Source organism: Pieris napi, chromosome 14 (assembly GCF_905475465.1).
Source record: "Pieris napi chromosome 14, ilPieNapi1.2, whole genome shotgun sequence".
Classification (NCBI taxonomy): Eukaryota; Metazoa; Arthropoda; class Insecta; order Lepidoptera; family Pieridae; genus Pieris; species Pieris napi.
The window spans coordinates 516,163-535,493 of NC_062247.1; the positions used below are offsets into that span (position 1 = coordinate 516,163).

The window sequence follows — 19,331 nt, forward strand, 5'->3', positions numbered from 1 at the left end:
TCACGTGACTGTTCACCAACCAGATGGAATCAATCGTTCTCAAAACTGTACGTTGTCATAAGAGAAGCGCTGGACAGAAGCCGGTGGAAACAGATAGTCCGCTCTAGATGCTTCGTTGCTGACCACGACGCTCAGACATGAGCTGCCGATTAAAGGGAGAGAGAGTAGTAATTTTCTTTTGCATTTTAGAATTTTATCCTACAAAACTGATCAACGTATCTAACACATATTCGAGCCTCGTCGTATTCTAGATTATGTTTCGTCACTAAAACCAAATCCAACAAGAATGCAATTAACTGCCCGACATCACAATATTCGGAATATGATCAGCAATAGGCAGCTTCATCAACAGAATTTGTGGGAACAATTCAATGGCCGATAGTTTCACATTCGAAGGTACTCGTGTTGTGGTCTCGTAAAATAAAACATTCCGTTTATGTCGAGTGCAGGCCTGTTGCATGGCTTAAGTTATAGGAAATCTTTTTATACATATTATTTTTATTTGCCTCACAAATCTAATCTGTAATTATGTTGTCTACCTTGACTATTATATATAATATCTAATGGAAAAGACGTGTTGTAATTGGTCATTCATGATAAATTGCTTTTTATACAAAGTTTGCAGTTAGCAAAAGCATCAAGTCTATTGAATAAATGAAGTACATAGTTATTATAGGTAGTTGTCGGTCCATAATTAAGCTTAAGGGGGCGTCCATAAATTACGTGAGGTGTTTAAGGGGGGGAGGGGTCGAGTCAAATCTCATGTAATCTTACTAATTCTATACATAAAAAAATAAAAAATAAACACCTCACGAAATTTATGGACGCCCCCTAAAGTACTTATCATATTATTCAACTCTTATTGACTCTTGCGACTCTCATCCCTAAGGTCGTAGGTTAATAGACTATCTTTCTTTCACATTTAACAATTTCTGGAACGGTGTACGAGAACATCGTAATGAAACCGGCTTGCCTTAGATCCAGAATTAGACGGTGTGTGTCAGGCGCAGGAGGCTGATCACTTACCTGCCTATTAGATTGACAAATGAAACAGAAATCTGAAACCAGACCTAAAAACGTTGTAGCGCTGCTGTTTGTTTATTGGCTATACAAGTAATACTAGAAACATTTACAACGAAGTCTTGATCTGAAGTGAATCTGTAGTGAATCGATATTCCTGCCGATTTAGAACCATTTCTTTGTATACAGTGTTTCGCATGTAACATGTCCCCTTTCCCAGCTGCGTCACGCAGACGACGAGCATAACGAATGCCCAAACACTGAATAGCTGATGAACAATTTGCATACGTGAATCGCAATAAATTAGCCTGAGTGCGAATCGCAAAGTTTTAATTATAATCGTGTCCGCGTACGGTTTAGCCTCCTCTTAATTATTAAGGATACATTACACGGATTTTACATTACTCTACAGTTGTAACTGAAATAGCAGTGCCGGTTATAAACCTTGGCAAGTATGAAAGCTTCTGTTTGTTTATTTGTAACGTTTAACATTGAGATTTTTTTAGCTTATACGTTTTTGTATGTGTTTTTTAGTAGTTTTTTTTTTTCATTTTGACAAGGTTTCTAAGCATCAGCCTTAAAGGCTTAAATGATATAGGTAGTTGTACCACAAAGAATGGTTCGGTGGTGGATACACAATTTATACTAAAATAATAAGTCCTGAGCTCATACTTATTTACGATGTATCCTTACCAAGAAGAAAGGCACACAATTGTCAGTCGTTAGGATTTGGAGAAATTGTATTAGTTTGGGAACAAAGAGAGGTTAGACTGTTACTGATACTTTGTCTTACCTTTTTGTTCACAAAAACGCACAATACACTCACTATAAAGTTACATTGAGGACGTAACTATTAATATATATTAAACGAAAAAGCATAAATCAAAATAATAATGCGTCTAACATAACGCGAGGGAAATTAAAATAAATGTGACGATCGGCCGAGAAAAAATATTTTGGATCAACCTCATCAAATTTTATAACTAAAATTATGTATTTCGAACAGTAGTATACCTTTTTTTAAATTTTTAAGGGGGTGACAATTATTGACAACGCAGCGTTACCATGATGGCAGACGTGGTCCTTAATAACCCGTATCGTACAATTATCACTATTGAAAACGTTTCCCACATGAGCAAATCATATAATATGTAGATATTTTGCTCGCCAGCCAGCTAACACTGCCACAAGGACCAAAATTTTTAAATTTGTTTTAATCTTCTTGAGCAGTGTTGGCCTAGTGGCTTCAGCATGCGACTCTCATCCCTGAGTTCGTATGTTCGATCCCCGGCTGTGCACCAATGGAATTTCTTTCTAACATTCGCTCGAACGGTGAACATTTATTATTATATATTTATTACATTGTGATGAAACCGGCTTGCCTTAGACCCAAAAGTCGACGGCGTGTGTCAGGTACAGGAGGCTGATCACCTACTTTCCTATTAGGTTGAAAAATGATAATAAAATAGATTCAAAAATCTAAGGCCCAGACCTAAAAGAGGTTGTAGCGTCACTGATTTTTTTTAAATTTTCTATTTATTATTTCATTATTATTATTACAATGTAGTTTAAGTATTGTATTTAGAAATTTCTGCGTGTATTTAGAAATTTAACAAGACTAAATAAATTTTATACATTTCAATTGTAATTTTTGTCCTGGAATATGTAAGCATTTATGTTCAAGTAAATTTACATTTATATTTATGTAAAATAAATATTTTTATATGAAAATTTAATAAAAATATGACGTCGAAGCAAAGGTTTTCAAATAAAACAATATCAAATACGACGATAAAAATGCCTTCAAACAAAAAGTATAAATAAAAGATAAGTAGAAGATAAACTAAATCCAGCATCGTTTAATCTAAAATTATAAGCGAAATCGTTTTTTTATCCCAAACATAAAACTCTTGGACATACGAGATTTCTTTTTGCTGTTATAGCGTATATTGTTATTACTGTAAGCTTATGATTTACTTTCTATTTATTTTATTAGTTAAAAAACAGAAAAAATGCTATGGCAAGTCAATATTCTTAAGTTCATTATTACGCAACTAGTTACAAAATATTCTCAATTCAAAGTCAAAGTCAAAATCATTTATTCATATTTATTCACAATGTACACTTATGAACGTCAAAAAAGAAATACATTTTAAATGCTAAAACAATTTTTACCGGATTGAAGTTAGGTATTTACAATTATTTTTCATAATTTTAAATTTAACCGACGTTTATTATATTTCTATATATGGATCTTTATGGATATTTCTGGGATCCAATAATATCCAAATTAAAATCTCAAGATAAACAATCCGCGAAAATAGAGGACACCGTGAGCCATTTCTGCCAAAACCCTCCATCTTTTAGTCGATACCAACTCCGGGGACACAAATACAGATAATACAACTTTTTCTACAGCTGTGATACTTTTTGACATTCAACACCTTTTGTCTTCAGTCACCGTGACCACGCACGCTGTAAAGCACGCGAAACGTCGGTTAAATTTAAAATTATGAAAAATAATTGTAAATACATAACTTCAATCCGGTAAAAAATTGTTTTATTATAAATGTGTGAAAGTTATGTCAATAAAAGACAATATTATATTAAATGCTTCTAGTTTTACATTTACTGCCAGTTCACAAATCAAGGGCTCAGAACGGAAAAGAAGAACTGGCAATGAACTCTCCGCGACTCATTTTAATCGCCAAGTTTTTTGGTTTTACATAATGTTTGTAGGGAGCTGGAACCATCAATTAATTGTTTAATTTACCAACCATTATTTATTTCTAGGGGTCACAAACTATTTTTGTTAATAAAAACGAGTAACCTAGGTAGGTATATGATTAAAAAGCGAAATCCATGAAATTTATTCACGAAAGAAAGGTCTCTTCGTAAAATACACAATTAACTATTTACTATTCAAGTTTCCCTTGTTAAACAGCGATAATACATTTAATATAAAAAAATACAGTAGAACCTCGATAACTCAAACCTCGGTAACTTAAAAACCTCTATAACTTCAAAAAATAATATGTTCCCTTCCCATCAGAGCCAAAAAACCTCCATAACTTAAAATACGTAACCTCTGTAACTTAAATAAGTAATCTCTGAATTGGCCCTCAGTAACTTAAAGAAATATGTCCACAACCTCTATAACATAAAATTGTTTGTCAATGAGTCATTTTGCGTATCAATTAATGAAGCAAAAAGAGCTTTAACAACAGCTGTAAGATCATTTATAGAGCAGTGTCGCAACATAAAAGATAATTAACTCTTCTCTATTTGTCATTGAAAATCAAATCGATTTAGAAACTGTGAATTGTTTAAAACAAAAGAAAATTACAGACTTTTTTAAGTAAACTAAACCTTTAATTGTTGTTTTATTTTTATGTAACGTGAATAAATAGGATTATTTAAATTTCTGTAGTTATTGAACCAATCCTTCTGACGCATTCAAGTAAAAATAGGAATAAGGGTACAAACATATGTACATACCTAACTCTATATTAACCTATCCCTAACATAGACCCTTGATAACTTAAAACCTCTATAACTTAAAATATTTTTTGTTTCCCTTGGACTTTAACTTATCGAGTTTCTACAGTACAATAAACCGTACATATTTATCGTTATTTTAACGATTTTTTCAGTTTTTTTTTTTTTTTTTTTTTTATATAATAGGGGGGCAAACGAGCTTGCGGGACGACCAAAAAGGGTAGTCCACGCAGCCCATAGACACCCATTTTAGTGGGTGCGTTGCCGGCCTTTGAGGGAGGAGTAGGCTCGTTTTTTAAAAATTTGGAGGTCGTATCTCTGAGGGAAGACCCCCCCCGGGAGCCGATTCCACAGTTCGCTAGTTCGCAAAAGAAAATGCCTAGTGAAGCGGACCGTGGAAGACCTCCAACCATCAAGATGATGCTGGTGAAATTTAGAGGTCGTTCGGCTCGTACGGTGTTGAAAAGAGGCAGGAGGGATCAACCCAAACAATTCTTCAGAACACTCTCCGTAATAAATTTTGTAAAAAACGCAAAGAGACGCAATGTCTCTGCGTAGCGATAGAGAATCAAGCCGATCAGTAAGACATTGGAGATTGACAATTCGACAAGCCCTTCGCTGAATTTGGTCAAAAGGAAGAAGCTGGTATTTGGGAGCACCGGCCCAGAGATGCGAGCAGTATTCCATATGAGGTCGTACTTGAGCTTTGTAGAGCTGCATACGTTGCACCTCAGTGAAATACTGCTTAGCCCTACCCAAAACACCCAGCTTTTTGGAAGCCAGTTTGGCTTTTTCTTCCAGATGACTGCGAAATTGGACTTCTTTCGAAATGCCAACCCCAAGGATACTGAGGCTGTGTGACGAACTAAGGAGAGCGCCTTCAAATTGGGGAGATACGACAAAAGGATCTTTCTTGGCAGAAAACGAACAAACCTGAGTCTTTGTAGGATTAAACTTAACAAGGTTGTTACTACCCCACACAGAAACCTTCTCCAGAATCGACTCAATTTCGAGAACAAGTATGTTGCGACTCTCATCGACTTCAGATCGAGACATGTTCGGATGGCCGGAATATAATGTGTCGATGGTGCTGTCGTCTGCATAGCAATGGATGTTGTCGATATTCAACAGGTCATTGATATGCAGAACGAACAGGGTCGGCGAAAGGACACAACCTTGCGGAACGCCTGCATTGATGGGTCTAGGATTGGAACACGCTCCGTCAACTAGGACTTTAATGCTACGTCCTACAAGAAAATTTGCCAGCCATCGGCATAAGCCATCGGGCAAACCGTATGACGGTAGTTTCGAAAGAAGCGCCCTATGCCAAACCCTATCAAAGGCCTTAGCTATATCCAAGCTAGCGGCCAATGCCTCTCCCTTACTTTCCACAACTTCGGCCCATCTATGAGTTAGATAGGCAAGAAGATCACCAGCCGAGCGGCCACGGCGAAAGCCATACTGACGATCACTAATTAGCTGGTGCTCCTCCAGATATCGCAAGAGCTGCCTATTTATGATAGACTCCATTACCTTTGAAAATAAAGAAGTGATTGCGATAGGTCTGTAGCTGGATGGTTCAGAGCGGTCACCTTTTTTGGGAATGGGATGAACATGCGCAGTCTTCCATGAGCTTGGAACTACGCCCGAGGAGTACGAGAGTCGAAAGAGCCGTGTAAGCACCGGAGTCAGCTCAGAAGCACAGGTCTTAAGAACGATCGAGGGAAGGCCGTCAGGACCACTTGACTTGTGGGTATCAAGGGAGATTAAGGCCCTCCGCACACCAATCTGTTCGAATCGAACTTCAGGCATAGAAAACCCGCAATGCGGAATAGTGGGCGGTAAGGTCCCTGAGTCATTGAGCGTGGAGTTAGAAGCAAAGAGAGAGCAAAGGAGCTCTGCTTTCTCTTTCGCCGAGTGAGCCATCGAGTCATCCTCCTTTCGCAAGGATGGTAAAGAGGGCTGACAAAAGTTTCCCTGAGTTGCCTTCGCCAATGACCAAAAGGCTCGAGTTCCAGAGGGCAATTTCGCGAGCTTTTCACCAATTCTGCCAATATGTTCCGATTTTGCTTTAAAAATTTCTCGTTTAAGGGTTCGGGTAGCTGCGTTAAATTTCTTTTTATGGAGAGCTACATCGGGATCCTTTATGGCCATTGCGTGAGCCCAGATTTTATAGTACTCTAGCTTAAGACGGGAAGCCTCTTTGCAAGAGTGGCCAAACCATGGCCGAGATTTACCACGAATGGGGACCATGGAGTAAGGGATATAGAGTTCCATTGCTTGTAGCACCACATCGGCGACAGATTCAGCGCTGGCGTCAGGATCACTACCCTTGAAGCAGACTTGCAACCATGGGTATGCTGCAAAGAAATGACGCATGTCATCCCAATTGGCCGATTTGTAATGCCAGACACGACGGCATTCCGAAAACTGCGGGCGGGTTCGACGCCTAATTGGCACAACGGTTCGCACCAAGCAGTGGTCGGAGGACCCAAGTGGGGCATCCACAGTAACCTCATAGAAGTCTGGGTGAGAAGTCAGCATAAGATCTAATAACGAAGGCTGATGGTCAGCTCGGTCTGGTATTCGCGTAGGCGTTGTGACCAGTTGAGTTAAAGCATATGCAAGAGCGAAATCATGGAAGCCTCTTCCCGAATAGTCGGTCGTACGAGAATTTAACCACTCAGAATGATGGGCATTGAAATCACCCAGTATAACGACTTCAGCAGGCGATAGAGACAGAAGGGAATCGAGTGCAGTTTGGACATGTTCTATAAGTCGATCGACCTCGGTGTTGCCGCTGTGTGACCTGTAAAGGCAGCAGTATATGCGGGGATGGTCAGCACATTCTACGCGTACCCACAAGGTAGAAAGATCGGATTCTTCCAAATGTAAGAGGCGACGGAAATTTATATCCTCACGAATGTAAACGCATACACCGGCTTGTGGCCTAGAATTATGCTCAAGACAATAGCCTGGATAGTGCAAATGTTCAACAGACGAGGGAACTATCTTGGTCTCCGTTAGAAACAATAAGGCCGGCTTAGCCGTCTCGAGGTGAAAGTGGACGGGATTTAAATTAGATTGAAGCCCCCTAATGTTAGTAAAGTCTGTGTTAAATTGTGTTACCGTGAGTTTATTTCTAGATTTGCCTCTGCAGTTGAGCGGTATTTTGTCCCCCCCAGAATACGCGGGACAGCCTGAGTGAGTACACCCAGGGACGGATTCTCCTGTACTAGAAATGCAGGTACCCTCCTGGGGTAAAAAAGTTCTATTTAATAACGCTGCCATGATGATTCGGAGAGGAAGGAAATGAGCTTCCGGGAATCCCACAATATAAAACGAAACGCGACACACGTCCTGCGTGGGCCACTTGACGCTTTTTTTCAATGGGAGAGTGGTATTACCCCGGTCGGCTGTCATTCGGCTGCTTACGCAGCATGACACTCCCACTACTTGGACTAACTGACTGCGCTGGTGGAAATAGTTATTGTTCAAATATCCCACCAGCGGGCGATGGGGTCGTCACTGCCCTACGCCTTAAAAATCCCTTAGTCGCCTTTTACGACACCCACGGGTAGAGATGGGGAGGTGCTATTCTATAAGCCGGCACAACACGGCCAGAAAGTTTTGATATCTGAATCGCACTTAAGGCCCCAAAATAGATACTTTATCGAAATTTTCGACTTATCTATACAATTATACTAAAATGATACTTTCTACAAACAAATCCGTAGATATCAAAATAATGGTATTAGTTCTATCACAAAAATGGCAGATTTGATGGAATTTCCTGTTCGACCCGATCACAGAACGGATATTATAGACCGGCTGACCGGCGTCCGATGACCGGCCTAGCCACCCGATTCTTCATTCGTTCAGTCTGAGACATTGCAGAGCGATTCCTTCTGATATTATTAACACACGTGTTAAACATAAAAATAATGGAAATAATAATGGTAATGGTGTTCGGTTTTTTTATAGCCCCCTGGGCTAATTACTGTATGTATTTCTGTAAATAAATAAATTGATGTTAACTGATGACGCAGCTCATGGATACTCTCAATTCCAGAGGGCTTTAAAAATTGGTATACTCTTTTCTTGGAGGACTCGAAGTCGAATTGGTTCGGGAATACGAGTATTTCAGTGGGCAGCTGGTTCCACATAGTGGTGGCAAACGGCAAAAACTGTCTTAAAAATCGCTCTCTTATAGAACGATCTAAACAAAATTCAAAAATAATTTATTCATATAGGTAACAAAATGTCCACACTTATGAACGTCAAACCTAGATTCCTTTTTTTCTTTAACGACAATAAAAGGTTGTAATATAACTGAAAAAATCCAGCATTTCAGGCGAAATAAATGCACAACAGAAGATTTTTGCTCGTCGGAAGTGAGAGTAGTCGCGGTAGACATAAAAAATGTGAACCAATTTCACTCAGCGCCCGCAGAATGTCATGAATATTAACCATTTTGCGCCACCGGCATAGAGTATGTTTGTTGTAGATGCTTTATTTTTCATAGGAAAAGTTCTGTCAGATATTTTAACCGTCGTGCTGGCCTATGCCAGTACCGTATATTGCTTTTAGTCGTTTGATATACATATGTACACTAAAATATTCAAGTAGTTTTATTTATTTCTTTCTTTTGCAGCATGCATTAATTTCATAATTTAATAATATAATAATAAATAATATAATTTATATAAAATTAAATTATATATTTATAATAATAATATAATAATATAAATTAAATTATTAATTATATATTTAATATAAATATATTAAATTATATTTATATTAAATTAAATTATATTATTATAATATTATAATATAATAATATAATTTAATTTAATATAAATTTTCAGCCAACGCCTAACAGGTATGTAAAGTTATGCTTCAGATGGGTTATAGCGACTAACTAACCGTGAACGTAAATACATCTAGTGACTAAACATTTTTTTTTATTATATTTTAAAAATTAATATAGGCATCTGAGATTCTGATGCAAAATAATTCATGAAATCCGTCCGAAATTATTTATACTAATCGTTACCAAAATATTGTTATGTAAACATTTACACACATATAACAAATCTATCCTCTTTATTACATTAATAAAGACGTTCGCCTTTAAGTTTTACGGATACAAGCTTTTAGAAGAATAAGACCTTAAAACGGCGTTAGTGAACCTAACGACTTGCTATTGATGGTATTAGACTCATTCTCCATTTCGAGCTAATGTATATTATATAGTATGTATGTTATAAAACAAATATAAAATAAATAAATAAACTCAAATACGTCAAAAGTAATCATTGCTAGAATATAATTGCAGGCGTCAATTTTTTCAAGGATTTAAATTATTTAACTTTAGTATCGCATGAAGCTGGTTCTTAATGTTAATTTGTTTTGTGTAATTACATAGAATGCTTTGAAATTTACGCTTTAAAAAATTTGTTTTTTTGTTCAAGTCTTCTAATTTCGAAATAATCAAGTTTCCTTAGTTTCGTTAAAACCATATTTGTAAAATATATTTACTCTTTGAGAGAAACTCTATAGCATAGTATCGCGAGCGTCGATTGCGCTTACGATCCTTGAGGGTCGTATTTCAGCGAAACGGTCGTGTTACAGATTACGTCCAATTTTCTCCGCTACTACATTCAATATGGTGGGCGTTGACGTTGACAGAGTACTAAAATATCTAGATTAAATACAAGAAAATAATTCGGGGACTAAAAAGTTACCTAGATCAACAATAAAACAGTGACGTTACATCCCTTTAGAACCTGGTGTCAGGTTTTGCTACGATCATCAAATTTTAAGCATATCCAATCATGTTAGACAATTTTTTTCTTCTACCGTACGAGCTAGAAAAATTGCGCACATAAAAAGAAATTCCGTTGGATCACTGTCGTCGAGTCGAACTGGTTGAGAGTCCCATGCTTTAGCATTGGGCCCTAAGTGTTTACTTATTAGGCATACGTAACGCGTAATAATAACGTAAGTCAATAGGTGGTGAATTCTTTGCATAATTATTCACACGCTCTTGTATTTATTAAAAATCTTCATGAACGGAGGAAAAAATTTTATTTTCGTTAAATTGTAAGGATAGCAGATTATAAGAATTATTTTCCTCTCAAAACCGCTTGCATAATAAAGCTCACGAACCTAACATTCGATTTGCCTAAGCCGAAGATCCGCAATTACCTAAAAGCCTCGCTTGACCATAAACAAACCAGAGTACATGCAATAAATTTACACGTCGCCCAGCGCCGAGGCTTAATTTTTAATCCCTTGCAATCCTCAGGTCTGACCTCTTAGACGGTCGAAGTCAGACTGATGATTTCTGGTGGCGCCTGTGACCGCGACAATTAATTATACGGACTACCCTCATTTATTGGCGTAAGGGTTTTAAATCGAAGGTTGGGATTATCTATTACGTGGTTCGTGAATGACGGCTTAACTTACTTCAAGTACACAAAAACTGATTGTTTGTTTGAATTAAACCTCTAAAAATAATAAATTCTCATACAGCTTGTAATGTGTATCTTTAGTTACACCAGGTACCATGCGTATTGCGTAGTGGTAGTGGTTCCATGCTATCAATTTGTGTTCGGGGTAATGAAGATCGTGGGACACATTAGTAACATAAAAGTGGTAGATATAATGTAAAAAAGCAAACGTGCGTAGCATTTAATTAAAATAGTTTATAGAACTTGGTTTTTTTAGACTTCCGGCGGCAACCAGCATAATTAGCTGTAAAGCATGTTAATGTTTGACAATTTAGACTTAAATCATTTAAGACTAGTATGTGAAGGTTTAATAATATAAAAAATTTAAAACTATTATCAAACTATTTATTTTTCCAACTTTGATTTAGTTACTTTTGGAGTACAGACTCTTGGGCCGTGGGGTTCAAGTCCATATGCGCGCTTAGGATTTAAGTTGGCGTCTGGTAGATAGTACCAGTGACTTCAATGCTGGTGCTTTCTTCGCTCAAACAGTGAGGAAATCCTGCCAGTGTGAAAGGACCAAACTTTTTAAATTTGTTTTAATATTCTATTCATTAATTATTATATTATTACCATGTAGGTTAAGAATATTTTAAATACTGTATATTTGTGTGTTGGAAATAAATAACTGTTTTTGTTATGAACAATTAATATTATTTATAAGTACTAAGTAGAAGCTACATGTTTAAATATAGTAATTTATTTTTACTATGGTCACATTAAAATTAGGTACATTAGTTGCATGTCATATGGCGACCTCTTCTCGGAGAATATTAAGCCTTGAAAAACACATAAATTTTCGTTTTCTATATAATGTCTTTCGTCTCATATAAATCTATTTTCACAACCCTAGAAACCTTGCATCATTATGAATTCAGGCTGTATGGAAAGTGAAAGGTTTCAGTTGATTATTTGGTGACCACATGTTTTTCATTAGCATTCACACCTAGTTTTATACCCTCAATCGCCCTAGAGACGGGGAAAGTAAAAAATCCATGATTTCTCAAAGGGATGTTTGTCAGGACTCTACGGAACGCATCGCACGAGTTAACTTTTGACCGGGATACCTCTACGCACGTGATCTGAATAACGACTTATGGTCTAAGTCAAAAGCTTTACGGTCTTAGCATAGAGATACTGTACCCCACTCCACAGACCCTATCCTCAAAAGTATATCGTGTTATACTTTTATAGATGTATATTCCTATCTCTCTTCTTCATAGACAGGCGAGTCCGTATGCGTCACGATCGATGCATTGCTGCGCTTCGCAGTCCATGGTATGTATTCCCAATGTACTAATACTTTAAATTTCGGTAAAATCATTACCTAATTAAAACTCATAAAAATATTGTCTTTAATAAAATTCTGTCTAAATGTTTCTAGTGACTGTCAATAATTTAATGAAAGATTTTGGAATACCATAATGAACTACTACAATAATACAAAGTCAGAGTGCGCCGAGAATTTCCGCTTACCATGTATCTTATAAAGTTGTTTCGAGGAGAGGAAAACAATTCGGTAATACAGTGCCTAGGCCTCAGGGTGCTTGGTTATGTTAGGAGGCGATGCTATTTGTAGGTACCTCAGCGAAAATGATCCTTTAGAAGAGGGCAAACATGACACAATTTATGGAAATAATTAATGAACTCCATAGATTAACAGACGTTTTTAATTGTCCACTCAACGGACAAAGGGTCTGCTTCGTGTCAGTTCCTATACTGTAAGAAATAGTTAGTCTTTTTTTAAATATTTTAATCTATTACTGTTAAATGCTGTGTTGTATTTTTATATGTCTATGTAATATAAATAGTTGTCGTAATAGTAGCTTATTGTGTGTAAAATAAATAAATAAAACTAATCCGCTCATTCCCAAAAGCTTGCAGCACATACGCGCAGTATGTTTTTTCGCCTCGATGATTTTAGCGAGATCTGTGTTGATCTGAGAATTCTGAATTTTTGCCGAGACGTGCCCGACTTATAATATTAGGGCATAACCGCTGTTCGTTACCCTTAGCACAATATTCCATTCGTGTCCAGGTACATGGTTATTGTATTAACTTCATAAAGATGTTTCAAATATTTTGTATATCGTGTTATTCAGGTATTCGGTTTTTGTTAGGTTATTTGTTGTATGAGATAATTTTATATTATAAAGTGTGCTATGTAACCAAATATATATATTTTAGTTAATAATTAGAAGCGCAAACAAAATGTTAGCAGTTATCGCACACTCGAAGCCATAATGAGTCCTTTAGTTTTTCAAAAATTCATAAATTGTAATATGAAATTCTTGTTACCGATAATGTCTAAAAGATCGATTACACTTATATAGAATGAGTCACTTAGATTAAAGAACCCTAAAATGAGCCAAGTTAGTTTTTTGTTAGCGTCGCAACCCTACTACCCCTAATTTAATGTTAGTTGTAAGATCATGTTTTAAAAAAAAATACGTGGTTTTATAAGCGTCATTATAGATGTCACAAAGTCTCACTAAATCTTAGATTTATACTTTACTCTTTTTAGTTCAGTAACTAAAAAGAGTATTAGACTTGATTCTCAGCCCTGAAGACGTACGTGCGTTCACAGCCTGGTTGAGCTCCAATGAAAATGTATATTATGTCGGTGTCTAGCAATTGCTTTTGTAATTGCGAAACCGCCATATCTTAGGGAAGCTACCACTTCTAAGTACGAATTGCATATATCAAATCCAATATGTTTTTGACGTTCACGAGTCATAGTGCGAAATCTTGACCCTTACCTACATCAAAAGGCTGATCTATAGCTGTTCACAAATATGTCCACCCCATACCCGATTGGGAGCTATGAAACGTATACACATTCAAACTAAAGTGAACTTTGTATGATGTTATGCTTCAACGCATTTTATTTATTAATTCACAAAAATACATATATAATATACACAATATCGCTACTGTGAACTCACTCTGCGAACAAAGATGTCGATAGTTTCAGAGACAGCATTAGACGCAACGTCATTGTTAACGGTTCTGCCTTGGCCTTCGCCGTCGAAAATATGCCCTACAAAAAAAACTAATTCTTGGAGAACACATGGGTTGCTCTATTACAAAATACTGTTTATTCTATTAATATAAGATGTATGATTAAAATTAGCATAGAAAATGCTTGTGGTATAATCCGTCCAATAAAGGAGCCCGGAATTAATTCAACTTAAGCACTCTCTGAAGCCCCATATCGGGGTTCACGCCTCATCCTTCTATTATAACGTAGGAAATTACATTTGATTTAAATATTCATTGTGAAACTCTTACTGTTTAAACATTTTAATCATATAACGAAATTGCACAATGACTTATTAATTTTTGAGGTTCTTTAGGCGTATGAGGGTAAAATTTTTACGGATGAAACGCAATAATAATAATATTGGCGTCACGAAGATGTGCAGCGTTTTAGTCGAAAAAAGGGAGACGATTGAGACCGATTGAGAGAGAGTGAGAACTGACAAGGGCGAATTACCTTATAGAAATTCTATTTTTAAAGTTAAAATTTCGTAAAGAGAATTTATAAAATACTAGTGGACCCCACAGACGTTGTCCTGCATGATATTTCAAGCTATTAGGATATTAAAGTATGAAAGTACCGACTGCACCGCCACCTGCCGGGCTGATTTGTGAATCTTAACCATTCCCAGATCCCCTTGAACACACACAAAAAATTTCATCAAAATCAGTCCAGTCGTTTGAGAGAAGTTCAGTGACATACACACTCACAGAAGAATTATATATACATATAAAGATTAGTATTTTATATTTTATGCAAAATAATTTATTGAAATCTCAAATGACGAATTGTAAATTAAAATGCCACGTGTTTTTATTACCGAAGAAATAAATTTAAAAAATTAAATTTATAATTTGGTTAATCGACACTTTTAATATTTTAATGACAATTAAATTCATTAAATTCCTGACATATCTTGCATTTTTTCTCCCGCCTCGGAAATCTAAATTTTTAAATTTGTATAAATATGAACAAGACTTAAAATTTAGTTTATATATAGGTACATATTATATTGTGTACTTTGTACGTACGCACTTTTTTTGATTTCCTGAATATCTAAAACCAAAGTCAAATATAATTTATATGTATTATTTGTAAGAATATTTCGTATCAATAACGTTTGAATAAAAAGGAAACATTGTCTGTAGTTAATCTCGTAATACCGAAGGCTAGTAAAGGCTCGCGGTCCGCTGAACCGTGTGTTCAGTCAAAAGGCGCTCATATCCGGGCTGGGTGGACCCGGGTATGCCCGGGTGGACCAGGTCAAGCATATAACACCCTGATGGAAAAATGCTCAATAAAGTGTTCACTGATAATTTTCCTACTTGATTCCGTCTTCATTTTTATTTGTTCAGAATTGTATTCAAATAAATAAACGTATCATTCAAATAGAATTGAAAGATTTTGAGTATAGTATGTTCGTTATTTTAGTAAGTTTGAAAGTTCAAATATTACTGTTTCATACACCCACTTTTTATTGTTGAATGATAGAAACTAGTGGCGTAACCATAGGGTGGCAGGGCTGGGCTAGCGTGAGGACTTCAGACCATTCCCTCTCGCCTAAGAGAGGAGGCCTATGGCCATTAGTGGAACATATAAAACGTGTAATTGAGTTGATTGAGGCCATGTAACGCTGAAAATCTCGAAGTATATTAAAATTAAACATGTGCAACGTGACGATTTTTAATGATAGGGTCACATCAAAAGAATTTACCACGGGCCCCAGATGGTAACAATACCGCGCAGATAGAAACGTATTATTAATTTGTAGACATTTCCAGCAAATAAGGAAAACCCTCTCTCAACAGGCCAATTGAGAAGTCAAGAACTTAAAAAATTCGAACATGAAAATGATCTCTGGTAGGTACTGTACTGTACAAAAACTTTAGTGAGGAAAAAAAAATGTGCGTGTACTAGTGTACACACGTTAGAAGTGAAACTTCTTTATGACCTTATTTTTCGAAAAATTATCTATATACAACTAACTTTACAGAAATTGGTTAAATAAAGTTAAATTAGATAAAGTTTAACAAAAGGCTAATATCACAGACTTGAATACAAATAATACAATTATTTCATTTTACCTTATTACCACTAAAATTATTACAGAATTTCATAAATTGTAATATAATTATTAGTATCATTGTTATAGTTATTATACATTTTTGTTATTAATGGTTTACAATCTCTTCGAATCAACCGTGGTAGGGACGAGAAAAAGACGCGCGTAACGGTCAAATGTGACGCGTAACCGAAACATGTGACGCGTTACACTAAATTTTTTTCCAACCCCGATAAAGAAGTTTCACTTCAATAATCAATATATTCGTAACAATTTAAAAACAAGTACCTAGATATCGTGCGGTATTATTTAATCAGCCAGCGTTAGGCAACGGGAAGGAAGAATAAATAATTGTGCGAATTTACTAGAGCTAAACTAAGCTTATAAAAATACGTTGGCATATAACACAAACAAATTTACATCTATTAACAATTAAAAGAATAAATAGTTTTAATAAACACCAAATCAATACAAAAAAAGATAATTATCGACCGTGACAGGACTCGAACCTGCAATCTTCGGATCCGAAGTCCGACGCCTTATCCATTAGGCCACACGGTCGCTGGTAAGTGTACTGAAAATATAGTATATATACTGTCAGCATTGATTATTGTATTTTTCAAAGTGAAAACCTTTTTTTAATAAAAAAAATGTGCGTAAACTAGTACTAATAGGTTATCAGCTTTTCATTTTCTTAAAATGTTCTTTGAATTCGCAATGCATAGCGTGTTAGAATCTGGCGATGTTATCTATTGTTCTTCTATTGTATTAAAGAAATAATTATGACCTTTTTATTTAAATCAAGACACTAAATTATACTTCGTAAAACATGCATGTTTTTCGTGTGTTTGCGACGAATAAACTCTAAAACTACTGGAGCGATTTCAAAAATTCTTTCAGCCTTACAATTTTACAGTATTCCTAAGTATCACAGACTATATTAATTTCCAAAACAAAAAAAAAAAGTAATTGTCCAGCTGTTCGAAGCTTAGCACTTTACTTAATAGTATATTAACGTTTTAGTTATAATACCTAATCATATAATTATTGTAACATGTACAATAAAGAGACCTCTTTGAAAATATTGCGAAAGGTATACCAGCATTTATTTGATATATTTGTACAGTTTACAACGCTGTAAGTATTTAATTTTTCTGGCTAGGTGGCATGTTTTCTATAAAACAATTTGATATTACAACTTCGTATTGAATTTCAGTTAAGTTTCTGAAAATTATTTAAATAACAAATAAATGTATATAAAATTATAAATGTAAATGCAATTTAGAAATAAAACAATAAATGACAATAATATTATTTTCAATATGTTAATTAAGCGCCACCTAGTAGCACAAGTTAGAACTAAGATAAGAAAGTTAGAACATCCAAGTAGTTTACATATTATACTTCAGGTGTCGCTTTCGATGCGTGAGCTATACTTGTTTAAGACTTTAGTTATAAAACATCTCGATAGATGACGTTAGCTGCATTGTTAATACGGATTTGATACAGTAAAACATAAAAGCATTACTGATACTTTACATTCATAATATAATTGTTACCATTTTTTTATGATGACAAATACTTACGTTTGTTAAACTAAGATTGTTTTAAATTACAATAATATATCTAAGTATGTAAACAAAATGTACACCTTAATTATCTTGCTTAGAAACAGTTCATGTTCATGTTCTCATTTTAAGTTATTCGTGAAATAATTCCGCCTATTTCATTTGTTTCAAAATAATTTATTTCACAAAAACTATTTAAAATGCCGTTTCTGATCCTTTTTTATAGCCAATAACTGAAACGGACATAAGTATCAAGAAAACGTTTAATTAATTCTTCATTTTATCAATTAAATTTATTTATATTATGAGAAATAACTTACACATGAAAAAAATTGTTACCTATATTTTCTCTTTTTATCAGCGTGTTCGTATGATCTTAACATTAGGCTGACTGAATGCTTAGAAATTACGTAAGGCATTTTTTGTCAATACGATATTATCAAAGGATGTTATAATTATGGTAAATTCGTCAAATCAGGGCTCCACCTTAAAAATAGCTCCAAATTTTTTTCTACATATTTTCATCACTCTGCAATGGTGTAACTCTTTAACCCTATACTAATTAAATAACACATCATGATTTGTGAAATGAATGAAATAAGGTATACATTTTTGGCTTTATCCTAAGCTGATGAGCCACAAACGCCACTAATAATTGGATTAAAAGATTATCAGTTTTTTACATTTTTCAAGGGTTTCAAAGCCATACGCCTCCTTAATATTACTTGGAGTACTACATACATACAAGTCGTAAAGAACGATAGAACAAAATTTGGAGCAGTGATTAGACAAATTTAAAATAATTATAATATCCTTTTATAATATCGTATTGACAAAAAATGCCTAACGTAATTTCTAAGCATTCAGTTAGCCTAATGTTTTATTGTTATTATCGTTAAACTCGAAATATAAAGGCAAAATCATTAGGCGACAAGTCACCGGCCTAAGTCGTCGAGTCGAGTGCCAATTTGTACGAAACACTCCACTGAATGTTTGCCCCTTCGACTGGCACTCTGCAATTTTGCCATTTTCGAGTGCGGTTTTCTGTGGCCACGAGTGTACCTATTTTCGTCTAACTATTGGTTTAATACCTAACAGGGAATATATATACTTTACTTAACAAAGTTTGAGAGCATTGGCTTAGTTGCTAGGTGCGACTCTACCTTGTGGTCGATTCAAGCCCAATGGATATGACATACTATTAATACGCTAAAGAAAATATGCCCAAACCAAAAAGAGGCAAAAAAGTAAAGTAAAAATCGAGGAGACATATCATCATATGACGTATATTATATATACATATATAGACCAAGAACGGAGGCAAAGATTTTTTACTAATCTTTTCATAAAACTAAATAAGCATTATAACACAGTTTTAACTAAAGTATTTACTTACCCAGTCTTTCAGTTTGTTAATACACAGACGGCGGCTGACAAACGCATTGCTCTAAAATAATGTTGTTTGATTATTCGTTTTTATTAAATGAGATACGTTTAGAATATTTATTATGTTAGGATATGTATGATTTGTGTTAATTGTTACATGTTTTTTTTAAGGTATTATCTAATTCTGAATTGTGAGTCTATCAACATTCTCGGTTAAAACTTACTGTGATTCTCGCGTTTAG

The 19,331-nt window shown here is 35.2% G+C and overlaps 1 non-coding gene across 1 annotated transcript; it reads right to left on the bottom strand.

Moving 5' to 3' along the window:
* Positions 1-16,623: 16,623 nt before the first annotated feature.
* Trnar-ucg lies at positions 16,624-16,696 on the bottom strand. Its single transcript has one exon. It is a non-coding gene; the product is annotated as a tRNA-Arg (tRNA).
* Positions 16,697-19,331: the final 2,635 nt, after the last annotated feature.